At 48.2% G+C, this 24,656-nt stretch overlaps 1 protein-coding gene across 1 annotated transcript in view; it reads left to right on the top strand.

Annotated features, from left to right (window-relative positions):
• The window catches only part of c9h11orf49 (chromosome 9 C11orf49 homolog), a 348,746-nt gene that overhangs the window by 15,402 nt on the left and 308,688 nt on the right, over positions 1-24,656 (top strand). The window lies entirely within an intron of this gene.

Raw genomic sequence — 24,656 nt, 5'->3', positions numbered from 1 at the left:
TCTCTATCAGCTGTTTATAGACATTTTGTACTTGACCTTTTTGATTAACGAGTAGATTTAGTCATCTTGACAGTTTGGGTTATTTAACCAAGAACAATATTCAAGTTCACCTAAGTTTACGCAACATAAATTTTGAAATGATCCCCCTGAATTTAATTGGCATTGACGTGAGTGCTTGCAGGACTATGTGGATTATGAACATAAAAAAAAGTAAACGTGGGTAAATTCTCTAACCTTTGAGCCCCAAACCAGATCCAGTATCACTCTGTAAACCTGCCTACTTTCTATCGTTTCACCAACTTGAATTTACCCAGATCCCTTTTACTGAGACTTCAGATATGTTAACTGATTTAAATTCCACCAGCTACCATGATGGGATTTGAACAGAGCAATAACCTGGGTTACTAGTCCAGTGACATTACCGCTGGACCACCGCCTGCCCGACTAGACTGCACTGGCAATATATTGCAGAGGGTGACGACCTCCTCTAGAAATACATACTGGCATCGAACCTTATGCTTTGGTAGCTTGTACTGCTGTCTCCCAGATGTTTGATGCTTACCCACCTGAAACAGATATCCATATTGATGTACTCTTTGCAACATTGGTCAAAACTTCCAGTGACTCATGAGCGATAATTCCTCCCACTTCATAGTCTCAAGTGAAAGGCCCTGCTCGAAACCATCATGCTGCATTTGTCTATATTGAAATACATGGACACATTCCAATTGCATCAAGATCTGCCTGCAACCTACTCTTTTCGTTTAAACCACTCTCTTTGTCCAGTGTTATCCATAAATGTGTAGATCGTTCCCAGTTACCTTCATCCAGATCTTGAGCAACAGCTCTAACACTGATCCTTGTGGGATCCCATGAGTCATTGGCTGCCATGTCAAGCTGCTACTATTATTAACTATATTCTGTGTACATAAATGCGACTAGTTCTTTATCCAGCCAAACATCTGTCTGCCAATCCCACAAAGGCAATTTTCCGTGCTGAATTTTACTGGAAGCTTTTGAACATCCAAGTGCAAAACATGAACCAGACTTCTCTCATCCAGCAACTTTGTACCCTCCTTTTAAAAAGACTGAATCAGCTTAATGATTACACGACTGTACATGTTTGTGATTGCAGTGGTATATAGCACCACATGTCCTGCTCTATGAATATCTGTGTTTATTGTGGCGTGTCATTTTGCTGCTCCCTTTATAAATATTTATTGCACATCTTCACTCTTCTGAGGGCCCCTTGTGTGCTGTAAATGTGCAACGAGGGGGATTAATTTATGGAAACACAGCTTATGATATACATTTCAATCTTTGAAAAAAAACTGAGTACACAGCCCATTTATATGTAATATAAATGTAACAGGATGTAGCGTGAGTGGTGTATATGTTAAGAAATATGTTTCCATGCAAATTAAATATAGTACTTTTGAAAAAATGTATTCTTTCAGAGGGATGTGGGTCACACCGAATTTTCCTTAAACTGTGTGGCTTGCTAGGCCATTTCAGAGGGCAGTTAACAGTAAACCACATTGCTGTGTGTCTGGAGTCACATGTAGGCCAGACCAGGTTAGGATGTTAGATGTGAACCAGTTGCGCTTTTACCACAATTGGCAATGGTTTCACGGTGACCATTACTGAGACTAACTTTATAATTACAGATTTATTAATTGCTTCTCCATCCAGAGTGAGCAGCAATTGAAGGGTGCATTTAAATGCCAATACTCACTAAGGGCTTTGGGGAAGCAGAATTGTCAGAAGTCTCAAGACTGTTCTCAATGGTGAACTGGTACATCAATAAAGGAAGGCCAGAATAGAAGAGAAACACAGAATAAAAATGCGGGGCAAATTAGCTGTTAAAATGTCTTGCTATGTAATGGATTAAAAACTGGTATGTTGCAGTATGTGCAAACAGATTGAACATACAAGGTCATGTGAAACATGTAAATATCTTATCAAAGATCCATTCATGATAACTCACAGAGAAAGAGTTCATGGCAACAGCTTTATGTTCCACTTTGGCAAAGAAGATGGGGTTTTTATGACAATGTGACAGTTCCGTAATCATTGCCAATGAAACAAATATTTTATTCCAGATTAGTTAATCAAATTTAATTGCTTCAGTTAGTTAGATAAATTGGAGACGTTGGGACTATTTTCCTTGGGGGAGAGAAGGTTGAGGTGAGATTCAAAATCGTAAGAGGTCCAAATGGAGCAAATAGGGGGACAGTATTCCCCATTGGTGGAAGTATTCAGACTAGAGGACACAGACATAAGGTGATTGACAAAGGAAGCAATGGTGACAAGTTGGGTGGTTAGGATGTGGAATGCACAGCCTGAGAGTGTGGCGGAGGCAGAGTAACTTGAGGCATTCATGAGGAGTTTGGATTATCCAGAAAGAATCTCCTGGGCGACTGGGAGAAGGCACAAGAGAGTAGCACAGGGTGATTTCTCCTTGAGCGAGCCAGCACAGACGCAATGAGTGGAATGGCCTCTTTCTGTGCTGTAACTATTCTAATGATTTTTATGACATTCTCCCAGCTGCAATAGTAGCATTTGAACTCATGTCTCCAGAACATTGGTTGGGCCTTTGGATTATTCGTCTACTGGCATTACATCCATATAACCTAAGGGTTGGACAGCTCCATTCGCACACTTGAAATGAATGAAAATGAAATGAAATGAAAATGAAAATGAAAATCACTTATTGTCACGAGTAGGCTTCAAATGAAGTTACTGTGAAAAGCCCCTAGTCGCCACATTCCGGCACCTGTTCGGGGAGGCTGGTACGGGAATTGAACCGTGCTGCTGGACTGTCTTGGTCTGCTTTCAAAGCAAGCGATTTAGCCTTGTGTGCTAAACCAGCCCCACTTGAACCCAACCTTGATAACCGATGTCTCAGCTTCTATTGTAGCACAAACAGCTCCCACATGGAAGCTCAGGCTGTTATTCTGCAAGGTCAGCTTGCTGCTATGTAACCTCAGGCTGCTGTCATCTTGGCAGCAGAGTACAGTGGGCAAAGGGGCTTTCAAGCTGTCTTTACAGTCCCACAATCTGCCCTCTAACTGATTATGTGGATTGCTGGAGAATGGCTTGGATCCATGAAGCACAAACCTGCTGTCCTCTCTTAGGAACACAGCATTTGTCCTCGCGCCCGTGCCACTCTGCCATTATCTTGCTCTTGCCCATCAGCCAGCCAATCTAGACAGTTGTCCAGCCACACTGCGATGATTGGGTGCACTGCACGAGGCCTGGAGCTGTGGAGGGTGTCCTGCAAGGCAGTCTGCAATCTCCCGCAACTGACAGTCAGCAGCCTTCCACCAGCCATGCAACACCACTGGGGTAATGTGGTTTTTATTGTACTGTCATCAAGTGGATACTGTGATTATCTGTGATAGAGAGACAATAAGGCACAGGGCTATTGGTGAATGGGATTATGGTTACTGGTAGGCCCCTGGGAGTAGTTCTTCATGGCAGCCAGGGATCATTAGACTGCTTTGCCCCTTCCTATCCCTCCTCTTCCTCATGGTCCTGCAACTCAGCTGCTCAGCAAATAGCTGGTGGCAAGACTGCTCCCCCCATCATGATGAAATCATCATGCAACAGACCACCATGAATCTTGTCCTCTGCCCTGCCGACGAGTGCCGTATTCTTCAGGAGTTGTCTAAGCAGCAGAAACATTTGTTTCATCATGCCAACAGTCTGGCTTCCATTCTTTGTATGCTCTACAAGTGTGTGTGTGTGTGTGTGTGTGATGCGCACTGGAGCCATCAGTCACATCGTTTGTGGATAGCCCTTGTCTCCCGGCAGCCACCCTTCGTTTGCGGTGGAGCTAAAATGCAGCTCGGACAGCAGATTGTCACAGAAAGAAAGCTGCCAGGAGCCAGTGCATTGACTTGAATAATTTGCTGCCTCTGGGCACACACCAGCTGGACATAGAGGATGTGGACTCACTTTCATTTCCAGTTTGGGGCAGAGTTGACGTGCAGCGTTTAGTGCAGTCAATGGCAATCTGCACCGTGGGGAAACGTGCAGTGCCATCAGAGCCACGTCTAGCAAGAGGAACGAAATGCAGTTGAAAATGAAAAAATGAAAATCGCTTATTGTCACGAGTAGGCTTCAATGAAATTACCTCTCTTTGAACAGACAGCCTCAGTGCCTTTCCTCGTATAACAATTTTGGCAAGCTGCACGATGTTGAAAATATCTCTACCTGCAGCCTGGAAGGAGACACGAAAGTTCATCAACATGATCAGCTTCACAGCCAATGGTAATGTGGCCCTTGCCCTCCTCTGAGGTTACAGGTGTGGCTGCAGCAGGTGGTGGATTTCAGTGAGGACGGTCTGACCAAAGGGCAGACCTCTCATGCATTTCTTCTTTCTGAACCTCAGCAAGGAGGATTGATCCCTGAACACCCTGCACCGACGTGGCTTCTTGCTTGAGAATCCTCCTCCCTCTTCCAGCAACTGGTCCTGCTCTGCATGGCTTCCATTCATTCTCCGAGTGTTGCTGTCTTCCAAGGTGCTGAATGCATGTGCTGCTGTACAATATTAAAATGTTAGCCGGAGTGTTGAATTCTTAAGTAGCACCACAGACATCAAATCTGAGTTGCTCTCTGATTGATGTCATGATCTTCCTCCTCTATAAACTTTCAGCAACTGTTCATTGTTTGCGCATTGATGTCAGAGTGGCACGCAGTGCTATTATAGAGTTCTCGGGATACTCAAAAATGTGCTAACACATCCAATATCCTGCCCAATCTTCCCAGTTATGACTGGCATATAAACATGCTTTCCTTTTATTGTATGTATCTTGTGCGGTCTCCATCAAGCTTCTTGAGCCAGTATTATGCTTCCCTGTCATGTAAAAACAGCAAAAAATCATTCTTCTTATGGCTGGCTAAGGAACAGCATTAATAGCAATGATGGAATAGCCCTTAGCCATTAACATCTGTCAACATGAAGCTCATCACCGAGGTAGCAATATGAGGGAAGAGAGCAAACCTGTATAGGAACCAATATTAAATGAAGAAAAAGTCATTTTGCATCATCCCTGAGATTGCAGGTTGAAATTGGACAGGTAAAATAATACTAGCAATCCCTTGAGTTCAAACCTGCGAGCACAAAGCATGAGACAAGGGTTCTTGATGTAATCTATTTGATGCTTGATTCAGTTCTCTTTTGCATTCACTCTGAATGTTACAGAAACTTATGTCCAGACTTATACAAAGTAAATTGAAGATTATTTTTTTCATCTTTTCTTGCCGGACTTCTGCCATATTACCATGAAAGATAATCAATTAAATCCTGCGTTACATCTGTAGCATGGATCACCTCCGATCATTGATGCATACACTCTCCCAATCAATTCATCATGACCGTTTACGCGCTTACTAAATCTAAAATGGTCATGCAGTTTTGACAAAAATTGACATCAAATTAATGAATGTCACTTCTAAAAAATATCGCAAACTCCTCCGTAAACGCCTGTGTCCTTCCAGCTAGCAGACACTTTTGTTATTTCCCTGCAGTGATGCTCTATCTCTGAAACTTATGCTGCATTGGCAGATGTGGGTTCAATCCATCTCTTCACTGCTGTATAGCCAGTGACCTTCGTGCAACGCATGGATTATCAACTTCAGTATTTGTGCACTGATATCAAACTGTAAGCTCTTGTTTAGAACCCCATTGATGGTAAATGCCAGGACAGCCCAAAACCCAGAAAGGTAACCTGGAACACCGATTCTTAGCGCTGTATATTTTCAATTGATATAATGTGAGAAAACATATGTGAACCAGTCAGGAATATTCCAGTCTTTGTGTGGTCATTTAATTAATTGTTAACTTAAAAGGGAAAAAATACACCCGACGAAAAGGACTATAATGGAGAAGATATTGAGGGGTAGGATCTATTCCCATTTGGAAGAAAATGGGCTTATCAGTGATAGGCAACATGGTTTTGTGCAAGGAAGGTCATGTCTTACCAACTTAATAGAATTCTTTGAGGAAGTGACAAAGTTGATTGATGAGGGAAGGGCTGTAGATGTCACATACATGGACTTCAGTAAAGCATTTGATAAGGTTCCCCATGGTAGGCTGATGGAGAAAGTGAAGTCTCATTAGGCAGCACTGTAGCACAAGTGGATAGCACTGTGGCTCACAGCGCCTGGGTCCCAGGTTCGATTCCCTGCTGGGTCACTGTGCGGAGTCTGCACGTTCTCCCCGTGTCTGCGTGGGTTTCCTCCGGGTGCTCCGGTTTCCTCCCACAGTCCAAAGACGGGCAGGTTAGGTGGATTGGCCATGATAAATTGCCCTTAGTGACCAAAAAAGGTTATGAGGGGTTATTGGGTTACGGGGATAGGGTGGAAGTAAGGGCTTAAGTGGTACGGTGCAGACTCGATGGGCCAAATGGCCTCCTTCTACACTGTATGTCCTATGTTCTATGTTCTATGGGGTCCAGGGTGTACCAGCTAGATAGATAAAGAACTGGCTGGGCAACAGGAGACAGAGAGTAGTATTGGAAGGGAGTTTCTCAAAATGGAGAAATGTGACCAGTGGTGTTCCACAGGGATCTGTGCTGGGACCACTGTTGTTTGTGATATACATAAATGATCTGGAGGAAGGTATAGGTGGTCTGATTAGCAAGTTTGCAGATGACACTAAGATTTGTGGAGTAACAGATAGTGAAGGGGACTGTCAGAGAATACAGCAGAATATAGATAGTTTGGAGAGTTGGGCGGAGAAATGGCAGATGGAGTTCGGGCAAATGCGAGGTGATACATTTTGGAAGATCCAATTCAAGAGCGAACTATACGGTAAATGGAAAAAGCCCTGGGGAAAATTGATGTACAGAGAGATCTGGGTGTTCAAGTCCATTGTACCCTGAAGGTGGCTGCGCAGGTCGATAGAGTGGTCAAGAAGGCATAAGGCATGCTTTAATTCATCGGAAGGGGTATTGAGTACAAGAGTTGACAGTTGTATAAGACTTTGGTTCGGCCACATTTGGAGTACTGCGTACAGTCCTGGTCATCACATTACCAAAAGGATGTGGATGCTTTGGAGAAGGTGCAGAGGAGGTTCACCAGGATGTTGCCTGGTATGGAGGGCGCTAGCTATGAAGAGAGGCTGAGTAGATTAGGATTATTTTCATTAGAAAGACGGAGGTTGAGGGGGACCTCATTGAGGGCTACAAAATCATGAGAGGTATAGACAGGGTGTATAGCAAGAAGCTTATTCCTAGAGTGGGGGACTCAATTACTAGGGGTCACGAGTTCAAGGTGAGAGGGGAAAAGTTTAAGGGAGATATGCGTGGAAAGTTCTTTACGCAGAGGGTGGTGGGTGCCTGGAACGCTTTGCTGGCGGAGGTGGTAGAGGCGGGCACGATAGCATCATTTAAGATGCATCTGGACAGATACATGAATAGGCAGGGAGCAAAGGAATACAGATCCTTAAAAAATAGGCGACAGTTTTAGATAGAGGATCTGGATCGGCGCAGGCTTGGAGGGCCGAAGGGCCTGTTCCTGTGCTGTAATTTTTCTTTGTTCTTTGTTCTAATACACTTCAGCACTTAATTTACACCGACAGCTATACACACACAGTGTTACATGAAGTTAATCCTTGGTTCAGAACTACCTATGTTTTCTGAACTCTGAGACACCCTTTAGTTCTCAAACAACATCCAATATTATATAACTCTATGAGCTAAATCTAGCAGATAATTACCACACACAGGTTATTTGGTCAAGTTTGGGGAAATCCATCTTCAGTTTCAACGAAGGCAAAATCTTACGGTTCAAGTCTTAGATCTTAACCTGATGCCCGTTTAGCAATAACTTGTTTTTAGGAAACTGTTTCTGCAGCCAGGTGTAGCTGTGATGGTGGCTGCTATTTGTCCCTTTCTCCAGTTATTGTGCTGTGGATATGTTATTCTTTCCCTTTGATGTTACCCACACCGTGGATCCGGCTTTTAGCACATACCTGTCAACTTCCTTATCTCTCCCACTGAGAAGTTAGGTCTTCTATACTCCATCGTTTTCACCTAGTCATGTAGGTAAACAATTGCTTTTCTCAATGATATGCTAATTTGCATATCAAAGTCTCTTCAGAGAGCTGTCCTTATCAACTCCCTTTTCAATTTAATTATATCCCAATTTCATTTTTTAATCTTAATTTTCCCCAATTCTTGAGACTCTAACTTTTATCAGTGCTCCCTTACACCTTATCCTACACATATTACCGGATGCAGTCTGTCATCTGCTACCTACATGATTTCTCGTTCCCTAACTTCACCAAACCCCGAGTTGTGTTCATGGCAATTTCTTGTTTCTTGATGAACCGATTATTGTCTCAAGGTACATCTTTCAAGAGGCAATATTACATTCGAGCCACGAATGTCCACTTGGTTTGACGCAGCCCGCTTGATGCATTCCCCCACTTGATTCGCAGTGCCCTGCAAGTTAGTTCCTTCAAGTCTTTTTCTTTATTCTTTCATGGGATGTGAGTGTCACCAGTAAGGCCAGTATTATTTGCCCATTCCCAATTGCCCTTGAACTGAGTGGCTTGTGAGACAACCACATTGCTGTGGGTCTGGAGTCACATGTAGAATGGCAGAAAAGGACACCGGCGAACTGGATGGGTTTTTACAACAATCGATAATCCCGAGACAAACTTTTTATTCCAAATTAATTGAATTTAAATTTTACCAGCTGCCATAGTAAGTTTTGAAGCCATGCCTGGGCCTATGGATTATGAATCCAGTGACATTACCACAGTGACATTGCCACCATCTTCTCCTGCCCCGGTCCAATTGTCCTTCCAGTTTCCTCTTAAGATAATGATTGTTTCAGCTTCTGCCACCTTCGTGGGCAGCGGGTTCCAGGCTATTTCCACGTACTGTGTAAGGAAGTTCTTCCTCAGGCAGAAGGCAGACTTTCAGCTGTTTCCAGAACTAATATTTCCCGGAACAGATTGCTAGTCTGTCGTCAGGAGCTTCTAGTTTGAGGGGGCACCACATCACATCAAGCGCGGTTGACCCAGAGTCTCTCCCATTCTCACCGTCAGCCGTTGATGTGTTGGCAGGATTGACAGGTTGACACTCAACCTGTTTGGCTGCGTTACGAACGCACCTTCCTTGGCCATCAAGTTCGGGGTGGGCCTAGTTTCCTTCTACAGTCAGCTAATGGGATGAGCTTTTTCTTGTCTTGGTACAAGGACAAGTTGTACCTTTATCTACAACTGTCGGGCCTTGTGCACCTCTATCAAATCTTTCCACAATCTCTTTTACTCGCCGAACATGCACAGCAGCACAAGGGGCGGCACGGTTACACAAGTGGTTAGCACTGTGGCTTCACAGCGCTAAGGTCCCAGGTTTGATTCCCCGCTGGGTCACTGTCTGTGTGGAATCTACATGTTGTCCCCGTGTCTGCGTGGGTTTCCTCTGGGTGCTCCGGTTTCCTTCCACAGTCCAAAGACATAAGAACATAAGAACTAGGAGCAGAAGTCGGCCATCTGGCCCCTCGAGCCTGCTCCGCCATTCAATGAGATCATGCCTGATCTTTTGTGGACTCAGCTCCACTTTCCGGCCCGAACACCATAACCCTTAATCTCTTTATTCTTCAAAAAACTACCTATCTCTATCTTAAAAACATTTAATGAAGGAGACTGCTTCACTGGGCAAGGAATTCCATAGATTCACAACCCTTTGGGTGAAGAAGTTCCTCCTAAACTCAGTATAAATCTACTTCCCCTTATTTTGAGGCTATGTCCCCTAGTTCTGCTTTCGCCCGCCAGTGGAACCAACCTGCCCGCATCTATCCTATCTATTCCCTTCATAATTTTATGTTTCTCTAAGATCCCCCCTCATCCTTCTAAATTCCAACGAGTACAGTCCCAGTCTACTCAACCTCTCCTCGTAATCCAACCCCTTCAGCTCTGGGATTAACCTAGTGAATCTCCTCTGCACACCCTCCAGTGCCAGTACGTCCTTTCTCAGGTAAGGAGACCAAAACTGAACACAATACTCCAGATGTGGCCTCACTAACACCTTATACAATTGCAGCATGACCTCCCTAGTCTTAAACTCCATCCCTCTAGCAATGAAGGACAAAATTCCATTTGCCTTCTTAATCACCTGTTGCACCTGTAAACCAACTTTTTGCGACTCATGCACGAGCACACCCAGGTCTCTCTGCACAGCAGCATGTTTTAATATTTTATTATTTAAATAATAATCCCTTTTGCTGTTATTCCTACCAAAATGGATAACCTCACATTTGTCAACATTGTATTCCATCTGCCAGACCCTAGCCCATTCACTTAACCTATCCAAATCCCTCTGCAGACTTCCAGTATTCTCTGCACGTTTTGCTTTACCACTCATCTTAGTGTCATCTGCAAACTTGGACACATTGCCCTTGGTCCCCAACTCCAAATCATCTATGTAAATTGTGAACAATTGTGGGCCCAACACGGATCCCTGAGGGACACCACTAGTTACTGATTGCCAAGCAGAGAAACACCCATTAATCCCCACTCTTTGCTTTCTATTAATCAACCAATCCTTTATCCATGCTACTACTTTACCCTTAATGCCATGCATCTTTATCTTATGCGGCAACCTTTTGTGTGGCACCTTGTGAAAGGCTTTCTGGAAATCCAGATCTACCGGGTGTGATCACCGATCCTATGACAGAGTCCCCTCGCCGTCGTGAACGCCGTCGAGTTTCACGACGGTGCGAAACGGCCCCGATCGCGATCGATTCAGGCCTTGGAAATGGGCTAGGAGCGGGGCCGCGAGGAACACGGGGGGCGTGGCGCGAAAGCAGCGTCATCAGCGCGCGACGCCTGAATGACGCTGCGCACCGTCTTAAAGGCCGTGATCCGCACACGGAAGGATCCAGGAGGAGAAGAAGGAGGAGAGATGGCTGAGCCCCGAAGAGGTTCCGGGACACGGACCTGGACACCCTCCTCAATGAGGTGGAACTATGAAGGGCTATCCTCTGCCCAAGACGTTGGCATCGCCAGCCGTCCAGCACAGTGAGGCGCGGCTGGCGTGAGGTTGGCACCGCAGTGAGTGCTGTGGGGCACACCCCCCCGGTCCGGGGAGCAGTGCAGGAAGAAGCTTCACTACCTCACTAGGGTTGCCAGGGTAAGTGCCACGAGGGTGCCCCCGGGCCACAAACCGCCCCCCCCCCCACCCCCCATGTCCCTCATCAACTCCCCCCCTCCCCCCTGGGCACGAGGGGGAGGGGTGCGAGGGGGAGGGGGGTGAACAATGTTGTACTCAACCCACATGAGCACCGCGCCCCCCCCCGGAGAGATGCAATGGTGTGGCTCCAATTGTCCCCCCACCCAGCATTAATGTAGCCTATATCTGAACGCCCTGATGATACCCACCAAATTGTGATGCTCTATCCATGCCCCCACCTCCCCCCCAACAGGACAAGACAGCTCACAACAACCGTGAGCGTATGAGAACCGGAGGGGGTTCGCCTGTGCTGCACCCCCTAACCGTGTACGAGCAGAGGGCACTGGACCTTGCTGGGGGATCCGCCACTTGGGAGTTCGCGCAATGCGAGGTTGGAGGCGCAGAAGCAAGTGAGACAACCCTGCATGGCCCCCCCCCCCCCCCCCCCCCCAGCCCTTCATCGCCCCCTCACACTCTGGCCACTGCACCCCTTCCCCCCTCACACTCTGGCCACTGCACCCCCCATCACCTCCCCCTCACACTCTTCCCACTGCACCCCCCCATCCCCTCCCCCCTCACACTCTGGCCACTGCACCCCCCATCACCTCCCCCTCACACTCTTCCCACTGCACCCCCCATCCCCTCCCCCCTCACACTCTGGCCACTGCACCCCCCATCCCCTTCCCCCTCACACTCTGCCCACTGTACCTCCCATCCCCTCCCCCCTCACACTCTGACCACTGTACCCCCGATCCCATCCCCCCTCACACTCGGGCCACTGCACCCCCGATCCCCTCACCCCTCACACTCTGGCCACTGTACCTCCCATCCCCCCCCCTCACACCCTGGCCACTGTACCCCCAATCCCCTTCCCCCCTCACACTCTGCCCCCACCACCACCGTACACCCAGCATGAAAAACGAACCCCGTATCATTGTGTTCCCCAGGGCCAGCCGCCGAACGTCCAGGGCCGTCTTGGCCAAGACATAGCCCACCATCTGCAATGTCAACCGCACCCAGGGACGCACGCCAGAGGGTGGCAGGAGGTTGGCCAGGAGGGCCATCCTCTCATTCCGGGACTCTTGAGGGGGACGCACAGAGGACGGACAGAGACAATACTGAGGCCCAAAGGATGGACAGTGACGATAGTGATGGCTGTGCATTGCCCGAAGGTAGGGACATGAGCCACGGCAGTGACGGGGACAGGACGGGGACAGTGGACGTTGACGCACAGAGGACGGCCACACAGTCGACGGAGTCACCCGGAGCGGAACATGATATGGGCCGCGTGCGCCCTGTGCCGGGCCATGAGGGGGACCAGGACACACCGGACTTCTTTACAGACGATGACATAGAGCTTGCGGCACTGTTGTCTCCCACACCATCCACCGTCGCAGAGACACTCACCTCGGTTGGGCAAATAAGTGATGAGGCTCCTAGGTCACGGTCTGGTGTGCACCACACAGCCCAGCCGGTACAGCAGGTGGAGTTTGGAGCAGCCGAGGGGCTGGACGGTCGGAGGGCAGCACAGGCCCAGCATCCAGCTGCCGCCCAGACGGTTCCTGGGTTCCTGGATGTACTCGACCCACCAGGACGTCCGATGCATATGGAAACCCAGGGACTCAATAACGGGATGAGGGCCATCTTCCAGCAGCTGCAGACGCAGTTGGAGGAGTCCATCCGCATCCAGGAGCAGGGAGTGGTGCCGATCATCGCAGCTACACAAGCCGACACCGCACAGGTGGCGTCCGCGGTGGAGGCAGTGGGTGAAACGGTTTCGGCCATTGGTCAGGTTCTGCAAGGCGTTGGGCTTCACGTGCACGCGTCATCCATGGCCCAGGAGAGGGCTGCCCTCTCACAGACCGCCATGCGCCAGAGCCAAAACGACATTACCATCACTCTCCGGTCCCTGGCCGACTCTCACCGGGCCATGACCCCCCCAGCAGGCCATGGAACAGTCCCAGCAGTCAGTCGCGGAGAGCATCGACCGCCTGACGCACGTGCTCCCCCCGTCCCATCCCTGGTGCATCGGGTGGGCTGCGGGCAAAGCAGGGTGGCACCACGTCATCCGACACACCCGCCGAGCAGCCTGGCCCATCAAGGCCGGGCCGTCCCAGGAAACGAGTGCCGACGGGGAGCCATGTCGCAGGCCGAGATTCTCAGCAGTCCGCCTCCACTCCCGCTGTATCATCTGGGGATTCACTTAGACGTAGTGGTAGGGCCCGTAAGGCAATGAAGAGGGACACATAGTAAGTTGGCACGGGTGCAGGGCACAGTTTAGTTGTAGGGGCTAGGGTATCTGTATATAATATTCACCATTAAACTCACTGTTGCACCTAACTTGTAAGACTGTGATTTTTCCGTTGCCACGGGGATCGTGATGGTGACCGAGTGTCGCTGGGGTTGATGAGCGGTGATACTTCGGTGCCGGGTGTGCACAGCTCACAACTCATCGCAGAGCTGGCTGTCATCATTCAACATGGCACTGATCACACCCGCTTACATAATCATCAATGTAGTGCAATCCCGTAGTGCCGCAGTGGTACGGTGATGTGGAATTGGAGCACTGTACGCGGGGGGGGGGGGGGGGGGGGGGGGGTGCTGTGTGGTGCCCGTGTGCACGACTGGCAATGCAAGTGGTAGTGTTCAGCGAACCCCTCCCATGCGGTGCGTGAACCTTGCATCCACCAACGCGTCGCGTGCCCGCTGTCCTCGACGGTGCCGTTGTGCAGCCTCCTGGACATAACCAGCACCCGGGTCGTGTCTGTGTCCTGCGCCCCTCGCCCCGCCCTATTGCATGCCATCCTACTCCACCTCCTCCTCCTTCACCTCCAGCTCTTCCTCCTCCTCATCCTCCTCCTCTTCGTTAGCGTTAGCACCGCTGCCATCGGCTTCTCCCTCCGACTCCTCCACCAGGGCATCTCCCCTCTGCATGGCAATGTTGTGCAACACACAGCAGACCAAAACTATGCGACCGACCCTGTTGGGCTGGTACTCCAGGGCCCCTCCGGATCGGTCCAGGCATCTGAATCGCATCTTCAGCAGGCCGAAGCACCGCTCCACCACACCCCTGGTTGCTACACGGGCCTCATTGTATAGGGTTGATCTGAGGCCTCCGTATTGGCGTCATCAGCCATGACCTCAACGGATAATGCCTGTCGCCCAGCAACCAGCCGGGGGGGGGGGGGGGGGGGGGGGGGGGCAGCGTCCCTCGCACATTGCGGGGATGAACAACTGTGCCAGAATGTAGGCGTCATGCACATTCCCGTGGTACCTTGCGCACACGTGCATGATCATCATGTGGGGGTTGCAGACGACCTGGATGTTCATGGAGTATGCGCCCTTCCTGTTCATGAGCAATTCTCTGTTGTCTGCAGGTGGGCGCATGGGGACGTGCACACCATCGATTACACCCTGGACCATTGGTATCCCAGCCACCATAGCAATTCCACATGCCTGTGCTTCCTGATGTGCTCGGTCCTCGGGGAATTTAATGTACCTGTCCGTGATGGCGAACAAGGCGTCGGTCACGGCCCGGATGCACCTGTGGACCGATGCCTGTGATATCCCAGATAGGTCCCCGCTCAGAGCCTGGAAGGAACCGGTAGCGTAGAAATTTAGGGCCACCATCACCTTGATGGATACTGGTATAGTGTGTCCTCCTCCCGGTACACATGGTGCGAGGTGTGCCACGAAGTGGCAGATATGTGCAACCGTCTCCCTACCGAACCGTAGTCTCCTCCTGCATGTGAGGTCCGTCCGGTAGGGCCTCGATCGACATTCGGTCACGGTATACCCTAGGCGTTGCTGGCCACCTGTGGCGCCCTGGCTCCACCATCAGCGGCTCCTCCCCCCCCCCCCCCCCCACCATGCACTTCGATATCAGTGCCCGCATCCTGTGCCTTCCTCACCGTTTGGGGGTCAATGTTCCCCTCGGCATCCCCCTGGACATACCGGCCATGAGCGCCTGCGACCTGTACGGCGACGACGGGCCACTCCGCGGCCATCCCCTCTGGAGCAGCCCCTGCATCTGCATCCACGGTGGGCCATCGCAGTCAACGCTGCTGGTTGGCCAACTGCAGTGCAGCGGCTCCAACCACTGCAGTGAACATCGCTGTCTGGTTGGCATACATGGTGACCTGCAGAAGGGTGGTGGGGGGCAGAGAAACGACATGTTACACGGAGATTCCTTGACACCCCGGCAGCCGGGTGCCATGGGATACCTGTGTGCCCCTGTGGCCTGGTCGCGCTGCAGACACGCAGCCAGCTTAACCCCTGGTCACTGTCTGCGTCCAATGGTCAGTTAACACTGTCTTCCTCACCGGTGCACCAGTCGTCTCTGCCCATCAGCCTCACGACAACCTGTGAGTGTGTTCTCGTCACCGTCCTGCCATGGCAGGGCGGCTGACAAGTGGCATCCGCGGATGGACGACCCCCTCCACTCCCTCCCACTCCCCTCCCAACTGCTTCCCCCTCCCCCCCCACCTCCACTCCCTCCCCCCCCCACACCTCAATTCCCCCCCCTCCCAACTCCCCCCCCCCCACCCCCCCCAGTTGGCCGTAGCAGTTTTGTGGAAGCCTTCCCCAGTCCGAAGGAACTCCGCTCACCTCCTCAGTGCTCAGCGTCAGCCAGACTGTATTTAGCAGGTGCGAACGGCGATGGTGTGAACTGGGGTCACGCTGTTGGGACTCCGGCCCGGATGGGCCGGAAAATAGCAGGGGTACCGGAGAATCGCCATTTTGGGTGTCTCGGGCGATTCTGCGGCTTGCGACGCGCGAAACCCTACGGGACCGATTTCGCCAGTTGGGAGAATCGCGGGAGCGCGTCGGACCAGCGTCGCGTGGAAAACTGGCCTGGCCTCGGAGAATCATGCCCACCACATCCATTGGCTCCCCATTATCTACCGTACTGGTAATGTCCTCAAAAAATTCCACTAAATTAGTTAGGCACGACCTGCCCTTTATGAACCCTTGCTGCGCCTGCCCAATGGGACAATTTCCATCCAGTTGCCTCGCTATTTCTTCCTTGATGATAGAAAGTGCAGGTTAGGTGGACTGGCCATACTAAATTGCCCTTAGTGACCAAAAAGGTCAGGAGGGGTTATTGGGTTACGGGGATAGGGTGGAAGTGGGTCGGTGCTGACTCAATGGGTCGAATGGCCTCCTTCTGCACTGTATGCACTGTATGTTCTATGTAAGCCCAGCCTTTTTCAGCCTGACGTGCATATAAACCATTCAAATTCACCCCTGGATCCATCCTGGTAAATCTCCTCTGCACCCTCTTGGGGACTTTCACATCTTTCCTCAAGTGTGCAAACTCCACGTGGACAATGACTCGGGGCCAGGATCGAACCTGGGGCCTCGGCACCTTGAGACAGCAGTGGAGTCTGTTCGTTCTCCCTCTGTATGCGTGGGTTTCCTTCGGGTGCTCTGGTTTCCTCCTACAAGTCCCAAAAGACGTACTGTTAGGTGAATTGGGCATTCTGAATTCTACCTCTGTGTACCAGAACAGGCGGCGGAGTGTGGCGACTAAGGTCTTTTCACAGTAACTTCATTGCAGTGTTAATGTAAGGTTACTTGTGACAATAAAGATTATTATGATCAGAACTCAACATATAATATACGATAGCTCAGTACAATACATGATATACAATAGCTTAATAGCTTATTACTACAAATGTGACACTTTCCAGTAGATTACCTTAACACATGCCAAATGAAATAATAATCTTAATCAGAGTTGTTTAATGTAAAAGTATCTGAACCTAATTTTTTTTGCTCTAAATTCACTCTGCCAGGTTCCTGCATAATTCAGATTGTTTTAGCACAAAGAAGATGATGAATTCTCAGGAGTAATTCCAGCATTCTGCCATGATGACCCAAAGAGAATCAGTCCGATTAGCTATTAGTTGCATTTTATAAATTCTTTCTTGGGATGTGGACATCAGCGACAAGGCCCCTCACTAATTGCCCCAATGGGTTGAGCGGTTAGAGCCATAGAGTCATAGAGTTTGCCAACGTGTGTGCCAATTAAGAGGCAACCAGATTGCTATGGGTCTGGAGTCACATGGATGCCAGACCAGACGAGGATGGCAGATTTCTTTCCCGAAAGGGGACCTTTGTGAACCAGCTGGGTTTGGCAACTATCACTGAGACTAATTCAGCTTTTGCCATTCCAAATTTTTGCTAATTGAATTCAAATCCCACAGTACCGGCTGCTGTGGTGGGATTTGAACCCATGTCCCCACAGCATTAGCCTAGTCCTTTGGATTACTCGTCCAGTGACATTAACCCCCCAAGTCTTCCCTAAATCACGAATGCTTTCCTGGGCATTGATATGTGACTGCGTAATGATCCTTGCAGACGCAGTGTGATGACTAAAGGCTGTTTTCGGACCAAACTATTTCATGTTCAAGGACAGTATCAAAAGCACAACCCATTAAAGTCGGAATGCTGCAAATCATACTCTTCTCCTTGATTGAAAAAATCTAATTCTCTATGTTCTGCTGAGGAATTCCTTTGATCTTGCATGATGTATTCTTCTTTTGGGGTTTCCCCTGTTTCATCAGCTCCCTTGTTTCAAATAAGTGTTTCCGCATTGCGGCAATGAGAGCAACTTTGTTTGACAGAGGCACACCCATGTTATGATCATGAAAGATTCAATTAAAAGGCAGGAATATGAAATGATGGCACCTTGTTATTTTCATGAATGTTTTATGTACTGTCATAGAGTCATAGTCACAGAGTCATAAAGGTCTACAGCACAGAAATGGCCCTTCAGCCCAATGCGTCTGCGCCAGTCCAAAATTGTGTTGTATTGTATTTATTCTGCTGTACAGCTTTGCATAATTGTAGATTTTGTATTTAAAGTTGGTTCTCAGGTTTAACATGAATGACAGTCTGGCATTTCCTCCCTCTTGAAAAGAACATGGATTCACGATTCATGATTCACAAAGGGAATCCTCATTCCAGATTCTCGGCAGGTTAACGTGCAGGTTCAGTCGGCAGTTAGGAAGGCAAATGCAATGTTAGCATTCATGTCAAGAGGGCTAGAATACAAGAGCAGGGCAGGGGTGTACTGTAGAGGCTGTATAAGGCTCTGGTCAGACCCCGTTTGGAGTATTGTGAGCAGTTTCGGGCCCGGTATCTAAGTTCCCAGTGCCTGATGGCCTACATCCTAGGGTCTTAAATGAAGTGGTGGCGGAGATAGTGGATCTATTGGTTATAATATTCCAAAATTCCCTGGATACGGGAAAGATTCCAGCGGATTGGAAAAATGCTAATGTAACTCCCTTCAGAAAGGGAGGGAGACAGAAAATAGGAAACTATAGTTAGTTTAACATATGTTGTTCGGGAATTGTTAGAATCCATTATTATGGAAGTAATAACAGGACATTCAGAAAGTCAAAACTGTCAGTCAGCATGGTTTTATGAAGGGTAAATATTGTTTGACTAATTTGCTGGAGTTCTTTGAAGATGTAGCAAGCCAAGTGGAATATGGGGATCCTGTAGATGCAGTATATCTGGAATTCCAGAAGGCATTTGATAAGGTGCCGCACAGAAGGTTAATACACAAGTTAAGATTGCATGGGACGAGGGGTAATTTATTAGCTTGGATAGAAGACTGGCTAACCGACTGAAGGCAGAGAGTCAGGATAAATGGGCCTTTTTCTGGTTGGCAAGATGTAACTAATGGGGTGTCACAGGGTTCAGTCCTCAGGCTCCAACTATTTACAATCTATATTTATGACTTGGATATAGGGATACAAGGTAATAGAGCCAAATTTGCAGATGACATTAAAATATGTGGGATGGTGAGTTGCAGTGAGGAAATAAGACATTTACGAATGGATATAGATAGGTTAGATGATTGGTCCAAAATGTGGCAGATGTTATCTTTTATTATATAAATGTTTTTTATTGGGTTTTTGAGCAAAGTATATTTACCGTTATGTACACAGAATGATATATATATATATTTATAGAAGAGAAGGGCACACACAAACATACCAAAAAAAAAGTTATAATAAAAAATAAAATAAAAGTTAGGATATTATGCACCAGCTCAACTGCAGCATTATTTACAACACATAAGTAGGTGACTGTTTGTGGGCCGGGGGGGGGGGGGGGGGGGGGGGGGGGTGTGGAGACTGGGGAGGTAAATATACATTTGGGTGCCGGAGAAACAATTACAGAGGGCAATACTAGAATGGGTCTGGTGTTGGTGTTGTCACTTGCGCCAGATTTTATTTAACATGGATAAATGTGAAGTTATCCATTTTGGTCAGAAAAATGGAAAGGGAACATATTATCTAAACCGAGAGAAACTTCGGTGCAGAGGGATCTGGGTGTCCTTGCGTATGAATCGCAGAAATCGAATATGCAGGTACAACAGGTAATCAGGAAGCAAATAGAATTTTGACACACATAGCTAAAGGAATAGAGTAGAAAAGTAGGGAAGTTTTGCTACAATGGTACAAGACATTGGTGAGACTGCACCTGGAGTGATGCGTACAGTTTTAGTCCCGTTATTTGAGGAGGGATGTAGTTGCATTAGAGGCAGTTCAGAGGAGGTTCACTAGATTGATTCCAGAGGTGAGGGGCGAACTGCCCCTCGCCGTGGCCGGAATTCTCCGCCACCCGGGAATTGGCGGGGGTGGGAATCGCGCCGCGCCGATCGGCGTGCCCTCCGCACCGATCGGCGAGCCCCCTGTGTCGATTCCCCGGCCCGCGATGGGCCGCAGTCACACCGCTGACAGGCCAATCCCGCCGACCTGGTTTCAACCACCACTGGTGGCGGCGGGATTGGCGGCGCGAGCGGGCCCCCGGGGTCCTGGGGGGGGGCGCCACTCCGCTATGCCGGGACCCCCCGCCCCGCCGGGTAGGGGAGAATCCCGGCCGAGGTGTGTGTCTTATGAAGAGGGATTGAGAAACTTCGGCCTATACCCTTTCAAGTTTAGAAGAATGTGAGGAGATTTAATTGAGGTATATAAGATGTAAAAGGAGACGTGCAGCAGATGTTTCCTCTTGTGGGGCAATTTAGAATGAGAAGTCATAGTTTTAGTATAAGGGGTAGCAGATTTTAAACAGAAATGAGAAGAAATGGGTTGTGAATCTGTGGAATTCACTCCCCCAGAGTGGCAGTGGGTGCCGGGTCATTAAGTAAATTTAAGGAGGAGATAGACAGATTTTTAATTCGTAATGGGTTGAAGGGTTGTAGAGAATAGGTGGGGAAGTGGAGTTTTTAAAATAAATATAAAGTGCAGAATTCTTTTATTTTTCAATTAAGGGACAATTTAGCATGGCCAGTCCACCTCCCCTGCCCATCTTTGGTTTGTGGGGGTGAGACCTATGCAGACACGGGGAGAGCAGGGAAGTGGAGTTGAGGCCATGATGAGATCAGCTATGATCGTATTGAATGGCAGCGTGTGCTTGAGAGGCTGAATAGCCTATTCCTGCACCTAGTTCTTGCGTTCTAAAAAGATATGGGGTGGGATCGTTTGGCAATTCCCAACTGCAGGATCATATCCCTCCGGCAAGCCCCCGCCGTGCGTTTCCCGGTGGTGGCGAATTCGAACAATGGAAAACCCTGTTGACAACGGCAGGATCAGAATATCCCATCACCGATCAATAGCGGATCGCTTCGAGTGCCGCAAAACACGCCGCGGGGGTGGGGCATGCCGAAAGCCCCACCCAGAATTTTAAATTGAAATTTGGTCAACACAGTTCATTTACTTTGCTGCGAATTATTTATATTTTCAGCCTCAGAGCACGTTGGTTGCAGTGCCTGATGGGAAAATTAGAGGAAACTAGACTAACGGAATAACTGTACATGGAGTAATTGTGCTCAAAACAAAGTTATTCCATTAACAATCCCTGGTTTGTGCAATGTAGGTGGAGTGGCCACGCCAAATTGCCCCTTAATTGGGAAAGATACAATAATAGAACAATCACTGAATTGTGGAAACGGGCAACTTTGAAACAGTAGCACAGTGGTTAGCTCAGTTGCTTAACAGCTCCAGGGTCCCAGGTTCGATTCCCGACTTGGGTCACTGTCTGTGCGGAGTTTGCTCTTTCTCCCCCTGTCTGCGTGGGTTTCCTCTGGATGCCTACCACAGTCCAAAGATGTGCACGTTAGGTGGATTGGCCGTGCTAAATTGCCCTTAGTGTCCCAAAAGGTTAGCGGGGGGTTACGGGGACAGGGTGGAGATGTGGGCTTGGGTAGGGTGCTCTTTCTAAGGGCCAGTGCAGACTCGTTGGGCTGAATGGGCGCCTTCTGCACTGTAGATTGTATGATTGAATTCTTGAGAATTTCATCCTTTAGTTGTTGCAAGATATTGCTATGGATTTGTGCCATTGATTTTACCAATCAATTTCTTTCTGGGGAATATAGAGTTTGTAATGTGCAATTCCTGAATTCATTTTTACTCTTTTTTGTTCGCTTGTAGCATTCAACACCCCCAAATCTACTTTGAAGTTTTATCTTCTCTCAGATTTTAGAATGCTTTGTACACCTATACAAATAGCCATTTTAGAAGATTGTCATTTAGATATGTAATGGGTTTGTGTGCCTGACACCTGGCTCTGGAAGCAAATTCCTTCCTCTCCATCTGGAACTCAGTCGCAGCAGGAGACCTCCTGGCGTAAATGCTTTTGAAATGTCCTCAAAGCATCCTTGAAGAAATCAAACATCTCCATTGACTCATGGGTGACCCTGGCATGTGACTGCCCAAAATGGAGAATTCTCATTCAGGAAGACACCAAACACATCGAGATGCTTCATCAGGGATATGCAGAGATGAATTTGAGGCATCGGAGGGAGCCTACAAACCTCCAAACAGCCCTTCCATCCAATCCTAGCACATGCCCCTCATCTGGCAGAGTAGGAGATCGCGTATTCGACTGAACAGACATCTCAGAACCCATCGAGTTGGAGTGGAAGCAAATTGTCCTTGATCCCGAGGGACTGCCTAAGAAGAAGGGAATGAATTCATGAAGTGTCTATGCGAGAGGAGCTCTACATTTGTTATTTCTAAAACCCAAGCATGCGTTATGAGTACTCTTGGAAACCGTTGAATTGTTTGGAAGAGAAAAAGGCCAGGATAACTGTGGGTAGCGGGGGGGTGGGGGTCTTTCCACGGCCACCGTGTTTCTTGGCAGCGAGAGGCGGTCCACTGTCGGCTGGTGGTAGGATCTTCTGGTCTAGCCACTGTCAATGGGATTTCCTCTTGAATCCACCCTCTGCCACAGGGAAACACGCGATGGGAGTTCGGCGTCAGTGGAACTGGAAGATCCCGCTGATGAGATTGGTCAGAAAATACCCCCCTCTATAATTTTCATTGCACTTCTTAACCTGCCCCACCATTAGTAGTCATATCGTCAGTTGTCTAAGCCCAAACGTCAAGAGTTTTCTGCCTGCATTCAACTCCTCACTCTCTCTCCCTTTCTTTGTTTCCCGCTTCAACACATTCCTTAAAATCTACCTCTGACCAGTGTTTGGTCTTTTGACCTAACATCCCCTTATGTGGGTGGGTGTCATATTTTGTCTTATACCCTCTAGTGAAGCACCTTGGCATATTCTGTTATGTGAAAGGCGCAATATAAATATCCATTGTTGAATTTTATTCGCATAATTTCATGTTTTAATCCTTATTTGGATTTTCCATCAAAGGACACGTTTTAAATATGGAAATTGACAACATCTACATAATAAAAAAAACTACTGCAGACAACGTGGGTCAAAGAGAGTAGTATCTCAGAATTAAGAGCAGAGCTTGTTTTAAGAGGCTAACTCATAAATGTCATAAAAATTAACTGATCAAGGGTAGGATTTTCCTGCCCCGCCCGCCACCAGGATCATCCAGTCATGCCGACCGCCAACAGACTTTTGGCTGGGCAGCCGGGTCTCGCATTGGGGAGGGGGGTCCCGCCGCAACGGGGCCAGAATATCCCAACCCAAAATTCTAAAAGCGAAACCACACTTACACTACTTTATGTGCACTGCACCCTGTCAATCAGCATGCACTGTTCCATCCATCCAGTGATTCTTCCACAGTCACCAGCTTGTCACCAAGTCTCCCAGTGTGGATCAATATTCATTCAGAGGTTTGCCACAGCCAATGTTAATCCAAAGCTCATGAATGGACTAGTGTGCGCAATTTTTTTCACATCTGCTCATGGTATATGGCGGGTGCATACAAGAGTACCTCGAAAGTGTAACAGGTTACACTTGTAAAATTTTAAAGCATCCCAGCATAGCATCATCTAAAAACATAACAAATAGGTGTAGGAATAGGCAAACGTTCCCACCAACCTGCTCTGCCATTTATTTTTTATTTATTTAATTTAAAAAATTTTTTTTAGACTACCCAATTCATTTTTTCCAATCAAGGGTCAATTTAGCGTGTTCAATCCACCTACTCTGCACATCTTTGGGCTGTGGGGGCGAAACCCACGCAAACACGGGGAGAATGTGCAAACTCCACACGGACAGTGACCCAGAGCCAGGATCGAACCTAGGCCCTTGACGCCTTGAGACAGCAATGCTAATCTCTGCGCCAGTGTGCTGCCCCTGCCATTTATTAAGATCATAGCTGATTTTGGATCTCAACTCCCCTTTTCTGTGCAATCTCATATCCCTTGATTCCTAGACAGTCGAAAGATTTATCAATCTTAACCTTGGATACAGGGGACAACCACTCACTCTCAGCCCTCTGCAGTAGAGAATTCCAAAGACAACAATAAATGTTCATAATGTTTTTATATTCTGTTGACATTGCTTGTATTATCAAAAACGCCTTGGGCTGTTTCTGAATGTTTGCTATGAATTGAAAGGCTTCGTTTAATAACACACAAGCTAAACACTTGCCGCATGGCTATCTCTTTGCATTATAATTGCTGATAACCCATTCAGACTTTTATAAGGTCACTGGCTTCTTTCGGACACAGTAAAAAGTTGACAGCATAAGCGTGAAGCAATAAAAATGAGGAAATGTTTCAAGAGTTCTGTCCTCATTTGTGCTTAACCTTCAGAAAGGTATGTGATTATACACCTGACTGATCATAGAATTCCCACAGTGCGGAAGGAGGCCGTTCGGCCCATCAAGTCAGCACCTATACCAGTAAACCCGTAACCTAACCTGCACATCCCTGGACACTAAGGGGCAATTTCTCATGACCAACCACCTAACCAAAGAAAGAATAAAGAACAAAGAAAGTACAGCACAGGAACAGGCCCTTCGGCCCTCCAAGCCTGTGGCGATCATGATGCCCTAACTAAAAACAAACTTTCTGCCTTTACTCGTGCGTATCCCTCTATTTCCTCCCTATTTATGTACCCATCCAGATGTCTCTTAAATGCTGCTAATGTGCCTGCTTCCAACACATCCTCTGGCAGCGTGTTCTAGGCGCCCACCACTCTCTGCGTGAAAAACCTACCCCGCACATCTCCCTTAAACTTTCCTCCCC

Source organism: Scyliorhinus canicula, chromosome 9 (genome assembly GCF_902713615.1).
Source record: "Scyliorhinus canicula chromosome 9, sScyCan1.1, whole genome shotgun sequence".
In the NCBI taxonomy this organism is placed as follows: Eukaryota; Metazoa; Chordata; class Chondrichthyes; order Carcharhiniformes; family Scyliorhinidae; genus Scyliorhinus; species Scyliorhinus canicula.
The sequence above is the reverse complement of the archived record's forward strand: the minus strand, read 5'-3'. Positions and strand labels throughout refer to the sequence as shown.